This window comes from Jaculus jaculus, chromosome 14 (assembly GCF_020740685.1).
Source record: "Jaculus jaculus isolate mJacJac1 chromosome 14, mJacJac1.mat.Y.cur, whole genome shotgun sequence".
Classification (NCBI taxonomy): domain Eukaryota; kingdom Metazoa; phylum Chordata; class Mammalia; order Rodentia; family Dipodidae; genus Jaculus; species Jaculus jaculus.
This window is the reverse complement of record NC_059115.1, coordinates 29,509,603-29,535,389: the sequence shown is the minus strand read 5'-3', so window position 1 is coordinate 29,535,389 and position 25,787 is coordinate 29,509,603.

Here is a 25,787-nt window from a genome sequence, read left to right as displayed (position 1 = left end):
GGCTAACAGCACTTTGCATTCACTCTTAGTTTTCCAGGGGATAAGTTCTTCCTAGACAACAGGTTTACGGAACGTTGAATTGAACATTACTATTCATTGGGAAATGTTCAGTTAGAAAACAGGACTAAGCAACATTGAATACAGGCTTAGTTAGGAAAGCGTATTTCTTTACAATAGAGAACAGGACAGAACAACATGACATTCACGATCAGTTTTCAATGAGAAACGAAAGAATCCAAGATGTTCTACTCTTTGTATTCCCTGGGATTTCTCCATAGCAACTGATCCTAACAGATAACCGGTGAATGAAACTGTCAATTACGCTTACTTTAAGACGGGAATTGAGCTTCCTACACAATATGATCATAGAACTTTGAATTACCTCTTACTTTTGAAAGAGAATTGTTTATTGTACACAGTTTTCAACGGAAACATTCTCAGTATTCACACAGTTCCAGCCCTTTGAATTCATGTTCGTTTTCAAAAGGAAATGTTGAGAGCATATAACTTCTGATATAACTTTGAAATCAATCTTAGATTACCATTGGCATGCTGTCTGTAATGAAATTACAGAACATTGAATTCGTTGTTACTCTTCAGTGAGAAACGTTCATTTCAAACAGCGGGACTACAGGACTTTGAATTCAGGGATAGATTTCAAATGGCAATTGCATACTATACACAATTGAATTACAGAACTCGACGTTCTCTGTTAGTTTTCTTGCACAACATGTGTTGGTATTGAAGCAGCTTCTAATCTTTTAAGTTCACGGTTAGTTTTCATTAGTAAATGATGCTAGTACATAACCGGCTAACAGCACATTGCATTCACTCTTAGTTTTCCAGGGGATAAGTTCTTCCTAGACAACACGTTTACGGAACGTTGAATTGAACATTACTATTCATTGGGAAATGTTCAGTTAGAAAACAGGACTAAGCAACATTGAATACAGGCTTAGTTAGGAAAGCTTATTTCTTTACACTAGAGAACAGGACAGAACAACATGACATTCACGATCAGTTTTCAATGAGAAACGAAAGAATCCAAGATGTTCTACTCTTTGAATTCCTTGGGCTTTCTCCATAGCAACTGATCCTACCAGATAACCGGTGAATGAAACTGCGAATTACGCTTACTTTAAGACGGGAATTGAGCTTCCTACACAATATGATCATAGAACTTTGAATTACCTCTTACTTTTGAAAGAGAATTGTTTATTGTACACAGTTTTCAACGGGAAACATTCTCAGTATTCACACAGTTCCAGCCCTTTGAATTCATGTTCGTTTTCAAAAGGAAATGTTGAGAGCATATAACTTCTGATATAACTTTGAAATCAATCTTAGATTACCATTGGCATGCTGTCTGTAATGAAATTACAGAACATTGAATTCATTGTTACTCTTCAGTGAGAAACGTTCATTTCAAACAGCGGGACTATAAGACTTTGAAAGCAGGGATAGATTTCAAATGGCAATTGCATACTATACACAATTGAATTACAGAACTCGACGTTCTCTGTTAGTTTTCTTGCACAACATGTGTTGGTATTGAAGCAGCTTCTAATCTTTTAAGTTCACGGTTAGTTTTCATTAGTAAATGATGCTAGTACATAACCGGCTAACAGCACTTTGCATTCACTCTTAGTTTTCCAGGGGATAAGTTCTTCCTAGACAACAGGTTTACGGAACGTTGAATTGAACATTACTATTCATTGGGAAATGTTCAGTTAGAAAACAGGACTAAGCAACATTGAATACAGGCTTAGTTAGGAAAGCGGATTTCTTTACAGTAGAGAACAGGACAGAACAACATGACATTCACGATCAGTTTTCAATGAGAAACGAAAGAATCCAAGATGTCCTACTCTTTGAATTCCTTGGGCTTTCTCCATAGCAACTGATCCTACCAGATAACCGGTGAATGAAACTGTCAATTACGCTTACTTTAAGACGGGAATTGAGCTTCCTACACAATATGATCATAGAACTTTGAATTACCTCTTACTTTTGAAAGAGAATTGTTTATTGTACACAGTTTTCAGCGGGAAACATTCTCAGTATTCACACAGTTCCAGCCCTTTGAATTCATGTTCGTTTTCAAAAGGAAATGTTGAGAGCATATAACTTCTGATATAACTTTGAAATCAATCGTAGATTACCATTGGCATGCTGTCTGTAATGAAATTACAGAACATTGAATTCGTTGTTACTCTTCAGTGAGAAACGTTCATTTCAAACAGCGGGACTACCGGACTTTGAATTCAGGGATAGATTTCAAATGGCAATTGCATACTATACACAATTGAATTACAGAACTCGACGTTCTCTGTTAGTTTTCTTGCACAACATGTGTTGGTATTGAAGCAGCTTCTAATCTTTTAAGTTCACAGTTAGTTTTCATTACTAAATAATCCTAGTACATAACCGGCTAACAGCACATTGCATTCCCTCTTAGTTTTCCAGGGGATAAAGTCTTCCTAGACAACAGGTTTACGAAACGTTGAATTGAATATTACCATTCATTGGGAAATGTTTAGTTAGAAAACAGGAGTAAGCAACATTGAATACAGGCTTAGTTACGAAGGCCGATTTCTTTACAGTAGAGAATAGGACAGAACAACATGACATTCACGATCAGTTTTCAATGAGGAACGAAAGAATCCAAGATGTTCTACACTTTGAATTCCTTGAGCTTTTTCCATAGCAACAGACCCTAACGATAACCGGTGAATGAAACTGTCAATTACGCTTACGTTAAAACGGGAATTGAGCCTCCTACATAATATGATCATAGAAATTTGAATTACCTCTTACTTTTGAAAGAGGATTGTTTATTGTACCCAGTTTTCAATAGGAAACATTCTCCGTATTCACACAGTTCCAGCCCTTTGAATTCATGTTCGTTTTCAAAAGGAAATGTTGAGAGCATATAACTTCTGATATAACTTTGAAATCAATCTTAGATTACCATTGGCATGCTGTCTGTAATGAAATTACAGAACATTGAATTCGTTGTTACTCTTCAGTGAGAAACGTTCATTTCAAACAGCGGGACTACAGGACTTTGAATTCAGGGATAGATTTCAAATGGCAATTGCATACTATACACAATTGAATTACAGAACTCGACGTTCTCTGTTAGTTTTCTTGCACAACATGTGTTGGTATTGAAGCAGCTTCTAATCTTTTAAGTTCACGGTTAGTTTTCATTAGTAAATGATGCTAGTACATAACCGGCTAACAGCACATTGCATTCACTCTTAGTTTTCCAGGGGATAAGTTCTTCCTAGACAACAGGTTTACGGAACGTTGAATTGAACATTACTATTCATTGGGAAATGTTCAGTTAGAAAACAGGACTAAGCAACATTGAATACAGGCTTAGTTAGGAAAGCGGATTTCTTTACAGTAGAGAACAGGACAGAACAACATGACATTCACGATCAGTTTTCAATGAGAAACGAAAGAATCCAAGATGTTCTACACGTTGAATTCCTTGGGCTTTCTCCATAGCAACTGATCCTACCACATAACCGGTGAATGAAACTGTAATTATGCTTACTTTAAGACGGGAATTGAGCTTCCTACACAATATGATCATAGAACTTTGAATTACCTCTTACTTTTGAAAGAGAATTGTTTATTGTACACAGTTTTCAGCGGGAAACATTCTCAGCATTCACACAGTTCCAGCCCTTTGAATTCATGTTCGTTTTCAAAAGGAAATGTTGAGAGCATATAAGTTCTGATATAACTTTGAAATCAATCTTAGATTACCATTGGCATGCTGTCTGTAATGAAATTACAGAACATTGAATTCGTTGTTACTCTTCAGTGAGAAACGTTCATTTCAAACAGCGGGAATACAAGACTTTGAATTCAGGGATAGATTTCAAATGGCAATTGCATATTATACACAATTGAGTTACAGAACTTGAACTTCTCTGTTAGTTTTCTTGCACAACATGTGTTGGTATTGAAGTAGCTACTATACTTTTAAGTTCACGGTTAGTTTTCATTAGTAAATGATGCTACTACATAACCGGCTAATAGCACATTGCATTCACTTCTAGTTTTCCAGGGGATAAGTTCTTCGTAGACAACAGGTTTACGGAACGTGGAATTGAACATTACTATTCATTGGAAATGTTCAGTTAGAAAACTGGACTAAGCAACATTGAATAGAACTAAGTTAGGAAAGCGGATTTCATTACACTAGAGAACAGGACAGAACAACATGACATTCACAATCAGTTTTCAATGAGAAATGAAAGAATCCAAGATGTCCTACTCTTTGAATTCCTTGGGCTTTCTCAATAGCAACTGATCCTACCAGATAACCGGTGAATGAAACTGTCAATTACGCTTACTTTAAGACCGAAATTGAGCTTCCTACGCAATATGATCATAGAACTTTGAATTACCTCTTAGTTTTGAAAGAGAATTGTTTATTGTACACAGTTTTCAAAGGGAAACATTCTCAGTATTCACACGGTTGCAGCCCTTTGAATTCATGCTCCTTTTCAAAAGGAAATCTTGAGAGCATATAACTTCTGATATAACTTTGAAATCAATCGTAGATTACCATTGGCATGCTCTCTGTAATGAAATTACAGAACATTGAATTCGTTGTTACTCTTCAGTGAGAAACGTTCATTTCAAACAGCGGGACTACAGGACTTTGAATTCAGGGATAGATTTCAAATGGCAATTGCATACTATACACAATTGAATTATAGAACTCGACCTTCTCTGTTAGTTTTCTTGCACAACATGTGTTGGTATTGAGGCAGCTTCTAATCTTTTAAGTTCACGGTTAGTTTTCATTAGTAAATGATGCTAGTACATAACCGGCTAACAGCACTTTGCATTCACTCTTAGTTTTCCAGGGGATAAGTTCTTCCTAGACAACAGGTTTATGGAACGTTAAATTGAACATTACTATTCATTTTGAAATGTTCAGTTAGAAAACAGGACGAAGCAACATTGACTACAGGCTTAGTTAGGAAAGTGGATTTTTTTACAGTAGAAAACAGGACAGAACAACATGACATTCACGATCAGTTTTCAATGAGAAACGAAAGAATCCAAGATGTTGTACTCTTTGTATTCCCTGGGCTTTCACCATAGCAACTGATCCTACCAGATAACCGGTGAATGAAACTTTCAATTACGCTTACTTTAAGACGGAAATTTAGCTTCCTACACAATATGATCATAGAACTTTGAATTAACTTTTACTTTTGAAAGAGAATTGTTTATTGTACACAGTTTTCAGCAGGAAACATTCTCAGTATTCACACAGTTCCAGCCCTTTGAATTCATGTTCGTTTCAAAAGGAAATGTTGAGAGCATATAACTACTGATACAACATTGAAATCAATCTTAGATTACCATTGGCATGCTGTCTGTAATGAAATTACAGAACATTGAATTCGTTGTTACTCTTCAGTGAGAAACATTCATTTCAAACAGCGGGACTACAGGACTAAGAATTCAGGGATAGATTTCAAATGGCAATTGCATATACTATACACAATTGAATTACAGAACTCGACCTTCTCTGTCAGTTTTCTTGCACAACATGTGTTGGTATTGAAGCAGCTTCTAATCTTTTATGTTCACGGTTAGTTTTCATTAGTAAATGATGCTAGTACATAACCGGCTAACAGCACATTGCATTCACTATTAGTTTTCCAGGGGATAAGAGCTTCCTAGACAAACAGGTTTACGGAACGTTAAATTGAACATTACTATTCATTGGGAAATGTTCAGTTAGAAAACAGGACTAAGCAACATTGAATACAGGCTTAGTTAGGAAAGCGGATTTCTTTACAGTAGAGAACAGGATAGAACAACATGACATTCACGATCAGTTTTCAATGAGAAACGAAAGAATCCAAGATGTTCTACTCTTTGTATTCCCTGGACTTTCTCCATAGCAACTGATCCTACCAGATAACCGGTGACTGAAACTGTCAATTATGCTTACTTTAAGACGGGAATAGAGCTTCCTACACAATATGATCATAGAACTTTGAATTACCTCTTACTTTTGAAAGAGAATTGTTTATTGTACATAGTTTTCAGTGGGAAACATTCTCAGTATTCACACAGTTCCAGCCCTTTGAATTCATGTTCGTTGCCGCGAACTGACTCTCGGGGAGATCAGGACCGAGGGAGAACAAGGGCGAAGGCTCAAGGAGAACTCGGGATTCGGCGAGGAAATGACAGACAGACACACTCTAGGTAGAATATGCTGCTGCAATTTACTGAAGGTTTCATGAAGATTTTATACAGATTACACAGGGAAACTTAGCAAGCCAACAAGTGATTTCAGAAATCATTAATCTAAACAATCTTAAGTATTGTTCTATTGTAAGCATACATGTAGTGTTGATCAGGCAGGAACTGTACCCATTTTTTAAGAAGGATGCCTTGTATCATTGACCACAACATTATACAAACAGAAACTAGGTGTAAGGTGAATAACAGGTTACTTATTTCTTATACCCCAAGGACTGTATAAACACCAAGGCTTACGTTTCCTTGTTAAGCGTTCCCATAAATGGAAGAGAATGCCATAGCCTCCTTTTTTCTTCATAATTCACCCATCTATTACCGAATTTATCATATCCTCCCTCATAGGGGAGTGGAACTAAGTAGATTCCAGCTCTAGGAGTCCACCATCTGCCCTTGATCAAATACTCAACATATCCCCCAGGAAGTTTCCTGGTGGGAATGCCTAAGTTTTGTAACTCCTTTTCTGTAGAACTGTCATACTTCTAATGAACATTACCGATCAACATTTCTACTTTCACTTTCTCAGGATTAGTATTGTTCTAAAACATCATAAGCTGTTTCTACTCTATACCATCTAAAAACTGTTTTAGAGTTAATTTTTTATTCCTAGTAGAGTTATACATTTCCTCCATTGCCCTAATCATAGGAGGGGCACATTCAATACTCAGATTGTTTCTTGTACTCTGATTGCGTGCATGATTACTAATAAGTGTTGAATTAGCTGTTCTTAGACAAACAGCTAGAAGAAAGCAGGAAAGAAACAGCATTGGCGCCAGCAATTAGGTCGTCGTGACTTCATGGGCAGCAGGAACCTTTACAGTAACTGACTGCCAAGGGGTCACCGGGGGCATCCCTCCGAGGAGTGCTGGCCCTCTGTCCTCAGCTCTCATCCAGTACAGAAGCATCTCTGCTTGCTACACAGGCGAGGTCGCCGTGGACGTAGCAGTTCCCCCTTTTTTGTTTTTAAAATGAAGCTCAAAGACTTCCTGTTTCACGGCAGCCACAGTGCTGAAAAGGCATTTAAGAAGAATAGGAAACAGAAAGACCACTAAAAGTATTAATAAAAGCAGCACGCCAATCAAAACAAAGTATTGAATCCAATCTAGAGGATTATGAGAGCGAACTCGCTGTTCTAAATCCCTAGCTAAGGTTTCTAAACCTCCCATTTGTAGATGAGACTGACTAATGGCAGAAATATCTTTTTGTAATGTATCTATATCATGAGTAACATCATTATCCTTCCATACTCCTTGTAAATGAGCCTTTACCTTATCCCATGTTTCTGATGAGTTTCTGAAGAGGTGTAACACAAATTGACTGAAAACTAGCATGACACCTAGTAGATAATGTAGTTTTTAAATTAGCTAGGTCTTGTCCTAGAGCCAGAACTACTTCCTCGAGAATATTTATTTTTGCTTCTAATTTAGTATCTATGGCAGCCTGTTCCATCAGGGCGGAAGTAATGTTTTTATTTAAAGCATTAACATAATGAGCTGTATGGATTTCCTCTACTAATGCTGTAGTAGCAATAGCGAAAGTGGTGAGTATCGAAATCAAAGCTGCGATACCAAGAATCAAACCAGCAACAAACCTCTTTGGCCGCAATAGTGCATTAAATGTTTTTAACACTTGAAGAGCAGAATTATCATACCAAGGATCATCACCTAATTCTACTGGCAACATCACATAAGGAGGCCGTCTAACAATGAGCACTACTCCTAAATTTTTAGTGTCTCCTGAGGAGATACAATTAGTAAGTTTACAAGAATAACAATGAATTTGATAAGATTTTCCTACTTTAGTAATATTAACAAAATTTTGTTGAGCAATCAATAGAGCATTAGGATAAGCAGCACAAGTTTTAAGCCCATAAGGTATAGGTTTTGTAGTGTTAGGCTGTCTTTCAAGAAGCATATTTGTAGCGGCAACCAACCTGAATAAATCTGAATGAGTTCTAGATATATTTCCTTCTGTGGCTACCCAGGTTGGTTCCACATAGCCTCGAGAAAACCATCTTTTTATTTTTTTTTTTCTAGTATGTTTTTTAATTCAAACCCATTAAATTTATCCTTATTATTTTTAATATAGTTCTCATATTTGCCTTCCCCTGAGGAAGCAGAATAATCCCATATTTTAACATCAGAGCTTTTTGGATTATAATATGTAGCAGCATTCGGGAAGCCGCAAGTTAACCAAGCAGGATATTTTGTGAGAGAAGAGTCCCAATACTGATTTCTGTCTCTATATTTTAATATACAGGATGGTAAAGGCAATTCTGTAACTTGTTGATGTGTCTCATTATAATTAGGAAAACCTAAAGTCTGTATTTGTAGAACCCACATCCATCTCTTACCACGATCTGTTCTATCCGGAGCGTCCGTTAGGAACGTCCGATAGCTGGTGCACAAACAGCCTACTGGTACCCCTCCCCCTTGGAGCACAAGGCAGATTGGTAAAGAATCTGCTCTGCCCTCAAAGTTAATAAAAGAGGAGGTACTCAGTCTGACTTCCGAGTCCTGAGCTCCGCCTATGCGCATAGAATCATTGGTTAAGATTTTAATAGGCTCCTGATCCAACCAACCCACAGGCTGTAACAAAGGGGGGTTAGGAACATATGCCCAATAGGGAATTCCCTGAACTTCAGCCGGCGCGGAGAGCAGAGACAAAAATGCCACAAAATACATGCAAGCAGTCAGGGGTTTTCCCTGGCTGATTATTAATTCTTTTGCTTCTCGAGTGAGAGTTCTTATCTTTGTCCATGTCAAATCATGTCCCCGTGTCGTTTTCAGTTTCAGTTTCTCCATCTGTCGGAGCAGTTGTTTGTTGTTCCTCTTTAGCCGTCTCCTGCGCCTGCGTAAAGTGTGGCCGGACGAGCCTGTCAGGGATCCAGATGGGAGAGTCTGCATCCTGTGGGAAAACACAAGTATACCCTCCTCCCGAGGTTATTAAGATATTTGGTCCTTTCCAGGAACCGGTCAGTAAGTCTTTTCAAAGTACTTTTGGTAACATTGTTGGAGTTTTTTTTTTTTTTTTTTTTAAGTTGAATAGTAAACTCTGGAGCAAGAGGATCTAATTTTAATTCCTTCTGCTCTTGAGGGGGAGCTCCCTTTTGTTCTGGGCTAGGAGCTTGCCCTCCTCCTAGTTTTTTGACTCATTTTCCTCTTTTTCTTCCCCATTCAGGGAGGTCCCATCCTTATGGAACTTAGACTTACATTTATTTTTCCAATGCTTTCCTTTCTTGCACCTGGGACATAATCCAGGAGCGGGTCCCTTGTTATTGGGGCCTGAACTTTGTTGCCTGCAGTCCTTCTGCAGATGTCCTGTCTTATTACATTTGAAACATACAGGACCAGGTCCTTGTGGGGAGGCTTTTCCTCCCCCATATGTCTTTTTTACATAGGCGCTGAATCTCTGTCCCTTCATGGCTGCAGCGTAGGCCATTCCCTGTACCATCGCTGGTGAGGCATCCAAACAGGCTTTAATGTAATCTTGTATTTGTCCTGTCTTTTTTATGGGTTTGATTAAATCCTGGCACAGCGCATTAGCATTTTCCCAAGCCAATTGTTTAAGGAGAAGATTAGTTAAGAAAAGCATAAATTCTTCTAAAACTTTTGTGGACACATTAAACCCATTTTTTGCCAACATGCGCTGTACCATGACCCCCAACATCTTTTCATTTTTACTCATTGAATGCCCCATGATTTCCTTATGATTACTCACTCTTAACCGGTGATCCTTTACCGGCGGGACTGCAGTTCCCTGGTGAGAGCCGATCCTAAGTTCTGAGGAAAGAAAGAAAGAAAGCTTACCTGTCCTTCAGGTCCCTGTTCGGGCGCCAACTGCCGCGGACTGACTCTCGGGGAGATCAGGACCGAGGGAGAACAAGGGCGAAGGCTCAAGGAGAACTCGGGATTCGGCGAGGAAATGACAGACAGACACACTCTAGGTAGAATATGCTGCTGCAATTTACTGAAGGTTTCATGAAGATTTTATACAGATTACACAGGGAAACTTAGCAAGCCAACAAGTGATTTCAGAAATCATTAATCTAAACAATCTTAAGTATTGTTCTATTGTAAGCATACATGTAGTGTTGATCAGGCAGGAACTGTACCCATTTTTTAAGAAGGATGCCTTGTATCATTGACCACAACATTATACAAACAGAAACTAGGTGTAAGGTGAATAACAGGTTACTTATTTCTTATACCCCAAGGACTGTATAAACACCAAGGCTTACGTTTCCTTGTTAAGCGTTCCCATAAATGGAAGAGAATGCCATAGCCTCCTTTTTTCTTCATAATTCACCCATCTATTACCGAATTTATCATATCCTCCCTCATAGGGGAGTGGAACTAAGTAGATTCCAGCTCTAGGAGTCCACCATCTGCCCTTGATCAAATACTCAACATATCCCCCAGGAAGTTTCCTGGTGGGAATGCCTAAGTTTTGTAACTCCTTTTCTGTAGAACTGTCATACTTCTAATGAACATTACCGATCAACATTTCTACTTTCACTTTCTCAGGATTAGTATTGTTCTAAAACATCATAAGCTGTTTCTACTCTATACCATCTAAAAACTGTTTTAGAGTTAATTTTTTATTCCTAGTAGAGTTATACATTTCCTCCATTGCCCTAATCATAGGAGGGGCACATTCAATACCCAGATTGTTTCTTGTACTCTGATTGCGTGCATGATTACTAATAAGTGTTGAATTAGCTGTTCTTAGACAAACAGCTAAAAGAAAGCAGAAAAGAAACAGCATTGGCGCCAGCAATTAGGTCGTCATGACTTCATGGGCAGCAGGAACCTTTACAGTAACTGACTGCCAAGGGGTCACCGGGGGCATCCCTCTGAGGAGTGCTAGCCCTCTGTCCTCAGCTCTCATCCAGTACAGAAGCATCTCTGCTTGCTACACAAGCGAGGTCGCCGTGGACGTAGCAGTTCATTTTTAAAAGGAAATGTTGAGAGCATATAAATTCTGATATAACTTTGAAATAAATCTTAGATTACCATTGGCATACTGTCTGTAATGAAATTAGAGAACATTGAATTAGTTGTTACTCTTCAGTGAGAAACGTTCATTTCAAACAGCGGGACTACAGGACTTTGAATTCAGGGATAGATTTCAAATGGCAATTGCATACTATACACAACTGAATTACAGAACTCGACGTTCTCTGTTAGTTTTCTTGCACAACAAGTGTTGGTATTAAAGCAGCTTCTAATCTTTTAAGTTTATGGTTAGTTTGCATTAGTAAATGATGCTAGTACATAACCGGCTAACAGCACATTGCATTCACTCTTAGTTTTCCAGGGGATAAGTTCTTCCTAGACAAACAGGTTTACGGAACGTTGAATTGAACATTACTATTCATTGGGAAATGTTCAGTTAAAAAAAAACAGGACCAAGCAAAATTGAATACAGGCTTAGTTAGGAAAGCGGATTTCTTTACAGTAGAGAACAGGACAGAACAACATGACATTCACGATCAGCTTTCAATGAGAAACGAAAGAATCCAAGATGTTCTACTCTTTGTATTCCCTGGGCTTTCTCCATAGCAACTGATCCTACCAGATAACCGGTGAATGAAACTGTCAATTACGCTTACTTTAAGACGGGAATTGAGCTTCCTACACAATATGATCATAGAACTTTGAATTACCTCTTACTTTTGAAAGAGAATTGTTTATTGTACACAGTTTTCAGCGGGAAACATTCTCAGTATTCACACAGTTCCAGCCCTTTGTATTCATGTTCATTTTCAAAAGGAAATGTTGAGAGCATATAACACCTGATATAACTTTGAAATCAATCTTAGATTACCATTGGCATGCTGTCTGTAATGAAATTACAGAACATTGAATTCGTTGTTACTCTTCAGTGAGAAACGTTCATTTCAAACAGCGGGACTACAAGACTTTGAATTCAGGGATAGATTTCAAATGGCAATTGCATATTATACACAATTGAGTTACAGAACTTGACCTTCTCTGTTAGTTTTCTTGCACAACATGTGTTGGTATTGAAGTAGCTTCTATACTTTTAAGTTCACGGTTAGTTTCCATTAGTAATTGGTGCTACTACATAACCGGCTAATAGCACATTGCATTCACTTCTAGTTTTCCAGGGGATAAGTTCTTCGTAGACAACTGGTTTACGGAACGTGGAATTGAACATTACTATTCATTGGAAATGTTCAGTTAGAAAACTGGACTAAGCAACATTGAATACAACTTAGTTAGGAAAGCGGATTTCATTACACTAGAGAACAGGACAGAACAACATGACATTCACAATCAGTTTTCAATGAGAAACGAAAGAATCCAAGATGTCCTACTCTTTGAATTCCTTGGGCTTTCTCAATAGCAACTGATCCTACCAGATTACCGGTGAATGAAACTGTCAATTACGCTTACTTTAAGACGGAAATTGAGCTTCCTACACAATATGATCATAGAACTTTGAATTACCTCTTACTTTTGAAAGAGAATTGTTTATTGTACACAGTTTTCAGCGGGAAACATTCTCAGTATTCACACAGTTCCAGCCCTTTGAATTCATGTTCGTTTTCAAAAGGAAATGTTGAGAGCATATAACTTCTGATATAACTTTGAAATCAATCTTAGATTACCATTGGCATGCTGTCTGTAATGAAATTAGAGTACATTGAATTCGTTGTTACTCTTCAGTGAGAAACGTTCATTTCAAACAGCGGGACTACAGGACTTTGAATTCAGGGATAGATTTCAAATGGCAATTGCATACTATACACAATTGAATTACAGAACTCGACGTTCTCTGTTAGTTTTCTTGCACAACATGTGTTGGTATTGAAGCAGCTTCTAATCTTTTAAGTTCACGGTTAGTTTTCATTAGTAAATGATGCTAGTACATAACCGGCTAACAGCACATTGCATTCACTCTTAGTTTTCCAGGGGATAAGTTCTTCCTAGACAACAGGTTTACGGAACGTTGAATTGAACATTACTATTCATTGGGAAATGTTCAGTTAGAAAACAGGACTAAGCAACATTGAATACAGGCTTAGTTAGGATGGCGTAAGTCTTTACACTAGAGAACAGGACAGAACAACATGACATTCACGATCAGTTTTCAATGAGAAACGAAAGAATCCAAGATGTTCTACTCTTTGAATTCCTTGGGCTTTCTCCATAGCAACTGATCCTACCAGATAACCGGTGAATGAAACTGTCAATTACGCTTACTTTAAGACGGGAATTGAGCTTCCTACACAATATGATCATAGAACTTTGAATTACCTCTTACTTTTGAAAGAGAATTGTTTATTGTACACAGTTGTCAGCGGGAAACATTCTCAGTATTCACACAGTTCCAGCCCTTTGAATTCATGTTCGTTTTCAAAAGGAAATGTTGAGAGCATATAACTTCTGATATAACTTTGAAATCAATCTTAGATTACCATTGGCATGCTGTCTGTAATGAAATTACAGAACATTGAATTCGTTGTTACTCTTCAGTGAGAAACGTTCATTTCAAACAGCGGGACTACAAGACTTTGAATTCAGGGATAGATTTCAAATGGCAATTGCATACTATACACAATTGAATTACAGAACTCGACGTTCTCTGTTAGTTTTCTTGCACAACATGTGTTGGTATTGAAGCAGCTTCTAATCTTTTAAGTTCACGGTTAGTTTTCATTAGTAAATGATGCTAGTACATAACCGGCTAACAGCACATTGCATTCACTTCTAGTTTTCCAGGGGATAAGTTCTTCCTAGACAACAGGTTTACGGAACGTTGAATTGAACATTACTATTCATTGGAAATGTTCAGTTAGAAAACAGGACTAAGCAACATTGAATACAAGCTTAGTTAGGAAAGCGGATTTCGTTACACTAGAGAACAGGACAGAACAACATGACATTCACAATCAGTTTTCAATGAGAAACGAAAGAATCCAAGATGTTCTACTCTTTGAATTCCTTGGGCTTTCTCCATAGCAACTGATCCTACCAGATAACCGGTGAATGAAACTGTCAATTACGCTTACTTTAAGACGGGAATTGAGCTTCCTACACAATATGATCATAGAACTTTGAATTACCTCTTACTTTTGAAAGAGAATTGTTTATTGTACACAGTTTTCAGCGGGAAACATTCTCAGTATTCACACAGTTCCAGCCCTTTGAATTCATGTTCGTTTTCAAAAGGAAATGTTGAGAGCATATAACTTCTGATATAACTTTGAAATCAATCTTAGATTACCATTGGCATGCTGTCTGTAATGAAATTAGAGAACATTGAATTCGTTGTTACTCTTCAGTGAGAAACGTTCATTTCAAACAGCGGGACTACAGGACTTTGAATTCAGGGATAGATTTCAAATGGCAATTGCATACTATACACAATTGAATTACAGAACTCGACGTTCTCTGTTAGTTTTCTTGCACAACATGTGTTGGTATTGAAGCAGCTTCTAATCTTTTAAGTTCACGGTTAGTTTTCATTAGTAAATGATGCTAGTACATAACCGGCTAACAGCACATTGCATTCACTCTTAGTTTTCCAGGGGATAAGTTCTTCCTAGACAACAGGTTTACGGAACATTGAATTGAACATTACTATTCATTGGGAAATGTTCAGTTAGAAAACAGGAATAAGCAACATTGAATACAGGCTTAGTTAGGAAAGTGGATTTCTTTACAGTAGAGAACAGGACAGAACAACATGACATTCACAATCAGTTTTCAATGAGAAACGAAAGAATCCAAGATGTTCTACTCTTTGAATTCCTTGGGCTTTCTCCATAGCAACTGATCCTACCAGATAACCGGTGAATGAAACTGTCAATTACGCTTACTTTAAGACGGGAATTGAGCTTCCTACACAATATGATCATAGAACTTTGAATTACCTCTTACTTTTGAAAGAGAATTGTTTATTGTACACAGTTCCAACGGGAAACATTCTCAGTATTCACACAGTTCCAGCCCTTTGAACTCATGTTCGTTTTCAAAAGGAAATGTTGAGAGCATATAACTTCTGATATAACTTTGAAATCAATCTTAGATTACCATTGGCATGCTGTCTGTAATGAAATTACAGAACATTGAATTCGTTGTTACTCTTCAGTGAGAAACGTTCATTTCAAACAGCGGGACTACAGGACTTTGAATTCAGGGATAGATTTCAAATGGCAATTGCATACTATACACAATTGAATTACAGAACTCGACGTTCTCTGTTAGTTTTCTTGCACAACATGTGTTGGTATTGAAGCAGCTTCTAATCTTTTAAGTTCACGGTTAGTTTTCATTAGTAAATGATGCTAGTACATAACCGGCTAACAGCACATTGCATTCACTCTTAGTTTTCCAGGGGATAAGTTCTTCCTAGACAACAGGTTTACGGAACGTTGAATTGAACATTACTATTCATTGGGAAATGTTCAGTTAGAAAACTGGACTAAGCAACATTGAATACAAGCTTAGTTAGGAAAGCGGATTTCATTACACTAGAGAACAGGACAGAACAACATGACATTCACGATCAGTTTTCAATGAGAAACGAAAGAATCCAAGATGTTCTACTCTTTGAATTCCTTGGGCTTTCTCCATAGCAACTGATCCTACCAGATAACCGGTGAATGAAACTGTCAATTACGCTTACTTTAAGACGGGAATTGAGCTTCCTACACAATATGATCATAGAACTTTGAATTACCTCTTACTTTTGAAAGAGAATTGTTTATTGTACACAGTTTTCAGCGGGAAACATTCTCAGTATTCACACAGTTCCAGCCCTTTGAATTCATGTTCGTTTTCAAAAGGAAATGTTGAGAGCATATAACTTCTGATATAACTTTGAAATCAATCTTAGATTACCATTGGCATGCTGTCTGTAATGAAATTAGAGAACATTGAATTAGTTGTTACTCTTCAGTGAGAAACGTTCATTTCAAACAGCGGGACTACAGGACTTTGAATTCAGGGATAGATTTCAAATGGCAATTGCATACTATACACAATTGAATTACAGAACTCGACGTTCTCTGTTAGTTTTCTTGCACAACATGTGTTGGTATTGAAGCAGCTTCTAATCTTTTAAGTTCACGGTTAGTTTTCATTAGTAAATGATGCTAGTACATAACCGGCTAACAGCACATTGCATTCACTCTTAGTTTTCCAGGGGATAAGTTCTTCCTAGACAACAGGTTTACGGAACGTTGAATTGAACATTACTATTCATTGGGAAATGTTCAGTTAGAAAACAGGACTAAGCAACATTGAATACAGGCTTAGTTAGGAAAGTGGATTTCTTTACAGTAGAGAACAGGACAGAACAACATGACATTCACGATCAGTTTTCAATGAGAAACGAAAGAATCCAAGATGTTCTACTCTTTGAATTCCTTGGGCTTTCTCCATAGCAACTGATCCTACCAGATAACCGGTGAATGAAACTGTCAATTACGCTTACTTTAAGACGGGAATTGAGCTTCCTACACAATATGATCATAGAACTTTGAATTACCTCTTACTTTTGAAAGAGAATTGTTTATTGTACACAGTTTTCAGCGGGAAACATTCTCAGTATTCACACAGTTCCAGCCCTTTGAACTCATGTTCGTTTTCAAAAGGAAATGTTGAGAGCATATAACTTCTGATATAACTTTGAAATCAATCTTAGATTACCATTGGCATGCTGTCTGTAATGAAATTACAGAACATTGAATTCGTTGTTACTCTTCAGTGAGAATCGTTCATTTCAAACAGTGGGACTACAGGACTTTGAATTCAGGGATAGATTTCAAATGGCAATTGCATACTATACACAACTGAATTACAGAACTCGACGTTCTCTGTTAGTTTTCTTGCACAACATGTGTTGGTATTGAAGCAGCTTCTAATCTTTTAAGTTCACGGTTAGTTTTCATTAGTAAATGATGCTAGTACATAACAGGATAACAGCACATTGCATTCACTCTTAGTTTTCCAGGGGATAAGTTCTTCCTAGACAACAGGTTTACGGAACGTTGAATTGAACATTACTATTCATTGGGAAATGTTCAGTTAGAAAACAGGACTAAGCAACATTGAATACAGGCTTAGTTAGGAAAGCGGATTTCTTTACAGTAGAGAACAGGACAGAACAACATGACATTCACGATCAGTTTTCAATGAGAAACGAAAGAATCCAAGATGTTCTACTCTTTGAATTCCTTGGGCTTTCTCCATAGCAACTGATCCTACCAGATAACCGGTGAATGAAACTGTCAATTACGCTTACTTTAAGACGGGAATTGAGCTTCCTACACAATATGATCATAGAACTTTGAATTACCTCTTACTTTTGAAAGAGAATTGTTTATTGTACACAGTTTTCAGCGGGAAACATTCTCAGTATTCACACAGTTCCAGCCCTTTGAATTCATGTTCGTTTTCAAAAGGAAATGTTGAGAGCATATAACTTCTGATATAACTTTGAAATCAATCTTAGATTACCATTGGCATGCTGTCTGTAATGAAATTACAGAACATTGAATTCGTTGTTACTCTTCAGTGAGAAACGTTCATTTCAAACAGCGGGACTACAGGACTTTGAATTCAGGGATAGATTTCAAATGGCAATTGCATACTATACAGAATTGAATTACAGAACTCGACGTTCTCTGTTAGTTTTCTTGCACAACATGTGTTGGTATTGAAGCAGCTTCTAATCTTTTAAGTTCACGGTTAGTTTTCATTAGTAAATGATGCTAGTACATAACCGGCTAACAGCACATTGCATTCACTCTTAGTTTTCCAGGGGATAAGTTCTTCCTAGACAACAGGTTTACGGAACGTTGAATTGAACATTACTATTCATTGGGAAATGTTCAGTTAGAAAACAGGACTAAGCAACATTGAATACAGGCTTAGTTAGGAAAGTGGATTTCTTTACAGTAGAGAACAGGACAGAACAACATGACATTCACGATCAGTTTTCAATGAGAAAAGAAAGAATCCAAGATGTTCTACTCTTTGAATTCCTTGGGCTTTCTCCATAGCAACTGATCCTACCAGATAACCGGTGAATGAAACTGTCAATTACGCTTACTTTAAGACGGGAATTGAGCTTCCTACACAATATGATCATAGAACTTTGAATTACCTCTTACTTTTGAAAGAGAATTGTTTATTGTACACAGTTTTCAGCGGGAAACATTCTCAGTATTCACACAGTTCCAGCCCTTTGAATTCATGTTCGTTTTCAAAAGGAAATGTTGAGAGCATATAACTTCTGATATAACTTTGAAATCAATCTTAGATTACCATTGGCATGCTGTCTGTAATGAAATTACAGAACATTGAATTCGTTGTTACTCTTCAGTGAGAAACGTTCATTTCAAACAGCGGGACTACAGGACTTTGAATTCAGGGATAGATTTCAAATGGCAATTGCATACTATACACAATTGAATTACAGAACTCGACGTTCTCTGTTAGTTTTCTTGCACAACATGTGTTGGTATTGAAGCAGCTTCTAATCTTTTAAGTTCACGGTTAGTTTTCATTAGTAAATGATGCTAGTACATAACCGGCTAACAGCACATTGCATTCACTCTTAGTTTTCCAGGGGATAAGTTCTTCCTAGACAACAGGTTTATGGAACGTTGAATTGAACATTACTATTCATTGGGAAATGTTCAGTTAGAAAACAGGACTAAGCAACATTGAATACAGGCTTAGTTAGGAAAGCGGATTTCTTTACACTAGAGAACAGGACAGAACAACATGACATTCACGATCAGTTTTCAATGAGAAACGAAAGAATCCAAGATGTTCTACTCTTTGAATTCCTTGGGCTTTCTCCATAGCAACTGATCCTACCAGATAACCGGTGAATGAAACTGTCAATTACGCTTACTTTAAGACGGGAATTGAGCTTCCTACACAATATGATCATAGAACTTTGAATTACCTCTTACTTTTGAAAGAGAATTGTTTATTGTACACAGTTTTCAGGGGGAAACATTCTCAGTATTCACACAGTTCCAGCCCTTTGAACTCATGTTCGTTTTCAAAGGAAATGTTGAGAGCATATAACTTCTGATATAACTTTGAAATCAATCTTAGATTACCATTGGCATGCTGTCTGTAATGAAATTACAGAACATTGAATTCGTTGTTACTCTTCAGTGAGAAACGTTCATTTCAAACAGCGGGACTACAGGACTTTGAATTCAGGGATAGATTTCAAATGGCAATTGCATACTATACACAATTGAATTACAGAACTCGACGTTCTCTGTTAGTTTTCTTGCACAACATGTGTTGGTATTGAAGCAGCTTCTAATCTTTTAAGTTCACGGTTAGTTTTCATTAGTAAATGATGCTAGTACATAACCGGCTAACAGCACATTGCATTCACTCTTAGTTTTCCAGGGGATAAGTTCTTCCTAGACAACAGGTTTACGGAACGTTGAATTGAACATTACTATTCATTGGGAAATGTTCAGTTAGAAAACAGGACTAAGCAACATTGAATACAGGCTTAGTTAGGAAAGTGGATTTCTTTACAGTAGAGAACAGGACAGAACAACATGACATTCACGATCAGTTTTCAATGAGAAACGAAAGAATCCAAGATGTTCTACTCTTTGAATTCCTTGGGCTTTCTCCATAGCAACTGATCCTACCAGATAACCGGTGAATGAAACTGTCAATTACGCTTACTTTAAGACGGGAATTGAGCTTCCTACACAATATGATCATAGAACTTTGAATTACCTCTTACTTTTGAAAGAGAATTGTTTATTGTACACAGTTTTCAGCGGGAAACATTCTCAGTATTCACACAGTTCCAGCCCTTTGAATTCATGTTCGTTTTCAAAAGGAAATGTTGAGAGCATATAACTTCTGATATAACTTTGAAATCAATCTTAGATTACCATTGGCATGCTGTCTGTAATGAAATTACAGTACATTGAATTCGTTGTTACTCTTCAGTGAGAAAAGTTCATTTCAAACAGCGGGACTACAGGACTTTGAATTCAGGGATAGATTTCAAATGGCAATTGCATACTATACACAATTGAATTACAGAACTTGACCTTCTCTGTTAGTTTTCTTGCACAACATGTGTTGGTATTGAAGTAGCTTTTATACTTTTAAGTTCACGGTTAGTTTCCATTAGTAAATGGTGCTAGTACATAACCGGCTAACAGCACATTGCATTCACTCTTAGTTTTCCAGGGGATAAGTTCTTCCCAGACAACAGGTTTACGGAACGTGGAATTGAACATTACTATTCATTGGAAATGTTCAGTTAGAAAACTGGACTAAGCAACATTGAATACAACTTAGTTAGGAAAGCGGATTTCATTACACTAGAGAACAGGACAGAACAACATGACATTCACAATCAGTTTTCAATGAGAAACGAAAGAATCCAAGATGTCCTACTCTTTGAATTCCTTGGGCTTTCTCAATAGCAACTGATCCTACCAGATAACCGGTGAATGAAACTGTCAATTACGCTTACTTTAAGACGGGAATTGAGCTTCCTACACAATATGATCATAGAACTTTGAATTACCTCTTACTTTTGAAAGAGAATTGTTTATTGTACACAGTTTTCAGCGGGAAACATTCTCAGTATTCACACAGTTCCAGCCCTTTGAATTCATGTTCGTTTTCAAAAGGAAATGTTGAGAGCATATAACTTCTGATATAACTTTGAAATCAATCTTAGATTACCATTGGCATGCTGTCTGTAATGAAATTACAGAACATTGAATTCGTTGTTACTCTTCAGTGAGAAACGTTCATTTCAAACAGCGGGACTACAGGACTTTGAATTCAGGGATAGATTTCAAATGGCAATTGCATACTATACACAATTGAATTACAGAACTCGACGTTCTCTGTTAGTTTTCTTGCACAACATGTGTTGGTATTGAAGCAGCTTCTAATCTTTTAAGTTCACGGTTAGTTTTCATTAGTAAATGATGCTAGTACATAACCGGCTAACAGCACATTGCATTCACTCTTAGTTTTCCAGGGGATAAGTTCTTCCTAGACAACAGGTTTACGGAACGTTGAATTGAACATTACTATTCATTGGGAAATGTTCAGTTAGAAAACAGGACTAAGCAACATTGAATACAGGCTTAGTTAGGAAAGCGGATTTCTTTACAGTAGAGAACAGGACAGAACAACATGACATTCACGATCAGTTTTCAATGAGAAACGAAAGAATCCAAGATGTTCTACTCTTTGAATTCCTTGGGCTTTCTCCATAGCAACTGATCCTACCAGATAACCGGTGAATGAAACTGTCAATTACGCTTACTTTCAGACGGGAATTGAGCTTCCTACACAATATGATCATAGAACTTTGAATTACCTCTTACTTTTGAAAGAGAATTGTTTATTGTACACAGTTTTCAACGGGAAACATTCTCAGTATTCACACAGTTCCAGCCCTTTGAACTCATGTTCGTTTTCAAAAGGAAATGTTGAGAGCATATAACTTCTGATATAACTTTGAAATCAATCTTAGATTACCATTGGCATGCTGTCTGTAATGAAATTACAGAACATTGAATTCGTTGTTACTCTTCAGTGAGAAACGTTCATTTCAAACAGCGGGACTACAGGACTTTGAATTCAGGGATAGATTTCAAATGGCAATTGCATACTATACACAATTGAATTACAGAACTCGACGTTCTCTGTTAGTTTTCTTGCACAACATGTGTTGGTATTGAAGCAGCTTCTAATCTTTTAAGTTCACGGTTAGTTTTCATTAGTAAATGATGCTAGTACATAACCGGCTAACAGCACATTGCATTCACTCTTAGTTTTCCAGGGGATAAGTTCTTCCTAGACAACAGGTTTACGGAACGTTGAATTGAACATTACTATTCATTGGGAAATGTTCAGTTAGAAAACAGGACTAAGCAACATTGAATACAGGCTTAGTTAGGAAAGCGGATTTCTTTACAGTAGAGAACAGGACAGAACAACATGACATTCACGATCAGTTTTCAATGAGAAACGAAAGAATCCAAGATGTTCTACTCTTTGAATTCCTTGGGCTTTCTCCATAGCAACTGATCCTACCAGATAACCGGTGAATGAAACTGTCAATTACGCTTACTTTAAGACGGGAATTGAGCTTCCTACACAATATGATCATAGAACTTTGAATTACCTCTTACTTTTGAAAGAGAATTGTTTATTGTACACAGTTTTCAGGGGGAAACATTCTCAGTATTCACACAGTTCCAGCCCTTTGAATTCATGTTCGTTTTCAAAAGGAAATGTTGAGAGCATATAACTTCTGATATAACTTTGAAATCAATCTTAGATTACCATTGGCATGCTGTCTGTAATGAAATTACAGAACATTGAATTCGTTGTTACTCTTCAGTGAGAAACGTTCATTTCAAACAGCGGGACTACAGGACTTTGAATTCAGGGATAGATTTCAAATGGCAATTGCATACTATACACAATTGAATTACAGAACTCGACGTTCTCTGTTAGTTCTCTTGCACAACATGTGTTGGTATTGAAGCAGCTTCTAATCTTTTAAGTTCACGGTTAGTTTTCATTAGTAAATGATGCTAGTACATAACCGGCTAACAGCACATTGCATTCACTCTTAGTTTTCCAGGGGATAAGTTCTTCCTAGACAACAGGTTTACGGAACGTTGAATTGAACATTACTATTCATTGGGAAATGTTCAGTTAGAAAACAGGACTAAGCAACATTGAATACAGGCTTAGTTAGGAAAGCGGATTTCTTTACAGTAGAGAACAGGACAGAACAACATGACATTCACGATCAGTTTTCAATGAGAAACGAAAGAATCCAAGATGTTCAACTCTTTGAATTCCTTGGGCTTTCTCCATAGCAACTGATCCTACCAGATAACCGGTGAATGAAACTGTCAATTACGCTTACTTTAAGACGGGAATTGAGCTTCCTACACAATATGATCATAGAACTTTGAATTACCTCTTACTTTTGAAAGAGAATTGTTTATTGTACACAGTTTTCAGGGGGAAACATTCTCAGTATTCACACAGTTCCAGCCCTTTGAATTCATGTTCGTTTTCAAAAGGAAATGTTGAGAGCATATAACTTCTGATATAACTTTGAAATCAATCTTAGATTACCATTGGCATGCTGTCTGTAATGAAATTACAGAACATTGAATTCGTTGTTACTCTTCAGTGAGAAACGTTCATTTCAAACAGCGGGACTACAGGACTTTGAATTCAGGGATAGATTTCAAATGGCAATTGCATACTATACACAATTGAATTACAGAACTCGACGTTCTCTGTTAGTTTTCTTGCACAACATGTGTTGGTATTGAAGCAGCTTCTAATCTTTTAAGTTCACGGTTAGTTTTCATTAGTAAATGATGCTAGTACATAACCGGCTAACAGCACATTGCATTCACTCTTAGTTTTCCAGGGGATAAGTTCTTCGTAGACAACAGGTTTACGGAACGTTGAATTGAACATTACTATTCATTGGGAAATGTTCAGTTAGAAAACAGGACTAAGCAACATTGAATACAGGCTTAGTTAGGAAAGCGGATTTCTTTACACTAGAGAACAGGACAGAACAACATGACATTCACAATCAGTTTTCAATGAGAAACGAAAGAATCCAAGATGTCCTACTCTTTGAATTCCTTGGGCTTTCTCCATAGCAACTGATCCTACCAGATAACCGGTGAATGAAACTGTCAATTACGCTTACTTTAAGACGGGAATAGAGCTTCCTACACAATATGATCATAGAACTTTGAATTACCTCTTACTTTTGAAAGAGAATTGTTTATTGTACACAGTTTTCAGCGGGAAACATTCTCAGTATTCACACAGTTCCAGCCCTTTGAATTCATGTTCGTTTTCAAAAGGAAATGTTGAGAGCATATAACTTCTGATATAACTTTGAAATCAATCTTAGATTACCATTGGCATGCTGTCTGTAATGAAATTAGAGAACATTGAATTCGTTGTTACTCTTCAGTGAGAAACGTTCATTTCAAACAGCGGGACTACAGGACTTTGAATTCAGGGATAGATTTCAAATGGCAATTGCATACTATACACAATTGAATTACAGAACTCGACCTTCTCTGTTAGTTTTCTTGCACAACATGTGTTGGTATTGAAGCAGCTTCTAATCTTTTAAGTTCACGGTTAGTTTTCATTAGTAAATGATGCTAGTACATAACCGGCTAACAGCACATTGCATTCACTCTTAGTTTTCCAGGGGATAAGTTCTTCCTAGACAACAGGTTTACGGAACGTTGAATTGAACATTACTATTCATTGGGAAATGTTCAGTTAGAAAACAGGACTAAGCAACATTGAATACAGGCTTAGTTAGGAAAGCGGATTTCTTTACAGTAGAGAACAGGACAGAACAACATGACATTCACGATCAGTTTTCAATGAGAAACGAAAGAATCCAAGATGTTCTACTCTTTGAATTCCTTGGGCTTTCTCCATAGCAACTGATCCTACCAGATAACCGGTGAATGAAACTGTCAATTACGCTTACTTTAAGACGGGAATTGAGCTTCCTACACAATATGATCATAGAACTTTGAATTACCTCTTACTTTTGAAAGAGAATTGTTTATTGTACACAGTTTTCAGGGGGAAACATTCTCAGTATTCACACAGTTCCAGCCCTTTGAATTCATGTTCGTTTTCAAAAGGAAATGTTGAGAGCATATAACTTCTGATATAACTTTGAAATCAATCTTAGATTACCATTGGCATGCTGTCTGTAATGAAATTACAGAACATTGAATTCATTGTTACTCTTCAGTGAGAAACGTTCATTTCAAACAGCGGGACTACAGGACTTTGAATTCAGGGATAGATTTCAAATGGCAATTGCATACTATACACAATTGAATTACAGAACTCGACGTTCTCTGTTAGTTTTCTTGCACAACATGTGTTGGTATTGAAGCAGCTTCTAATCTTTTAAGTTCACGGTTAGTTTTCATTAGTAAATGATGCTAGTACATAACCGGCTAACAGCACATTGCATTCACTCTTAGTTTTCCAGGGGATAAGTTCTTCCTAGACAACAGGTTTACGGAACGTTGAATTGAACATTACTATTCATTGGGAAATGTTCAGTTAGAAAACAGGACTAAGCAACATTGAATACAGGCTTAGTTAGGAAAGCGGATTTCTTTACAGTAGAGAACAGGACAGAACAACATGACATTCACGATCAGTTTTCAATGAGAAACGAAAGAATCCAAGATGTTCTACTCTTTGAATTCCTTGGGCTTTCTCCATAGCAACTGATCCTACCAGATAACCGGTGAATGAAACTGTCAATTACGCTTACTTTAAGACGGGAATTGAGCTTCCTACACAATATGATCATAGAACTTTGAATTACCTCTTACTTTTGAAAGAGAATTGTTTATTGTACACAGTTTTCAGCGGGAA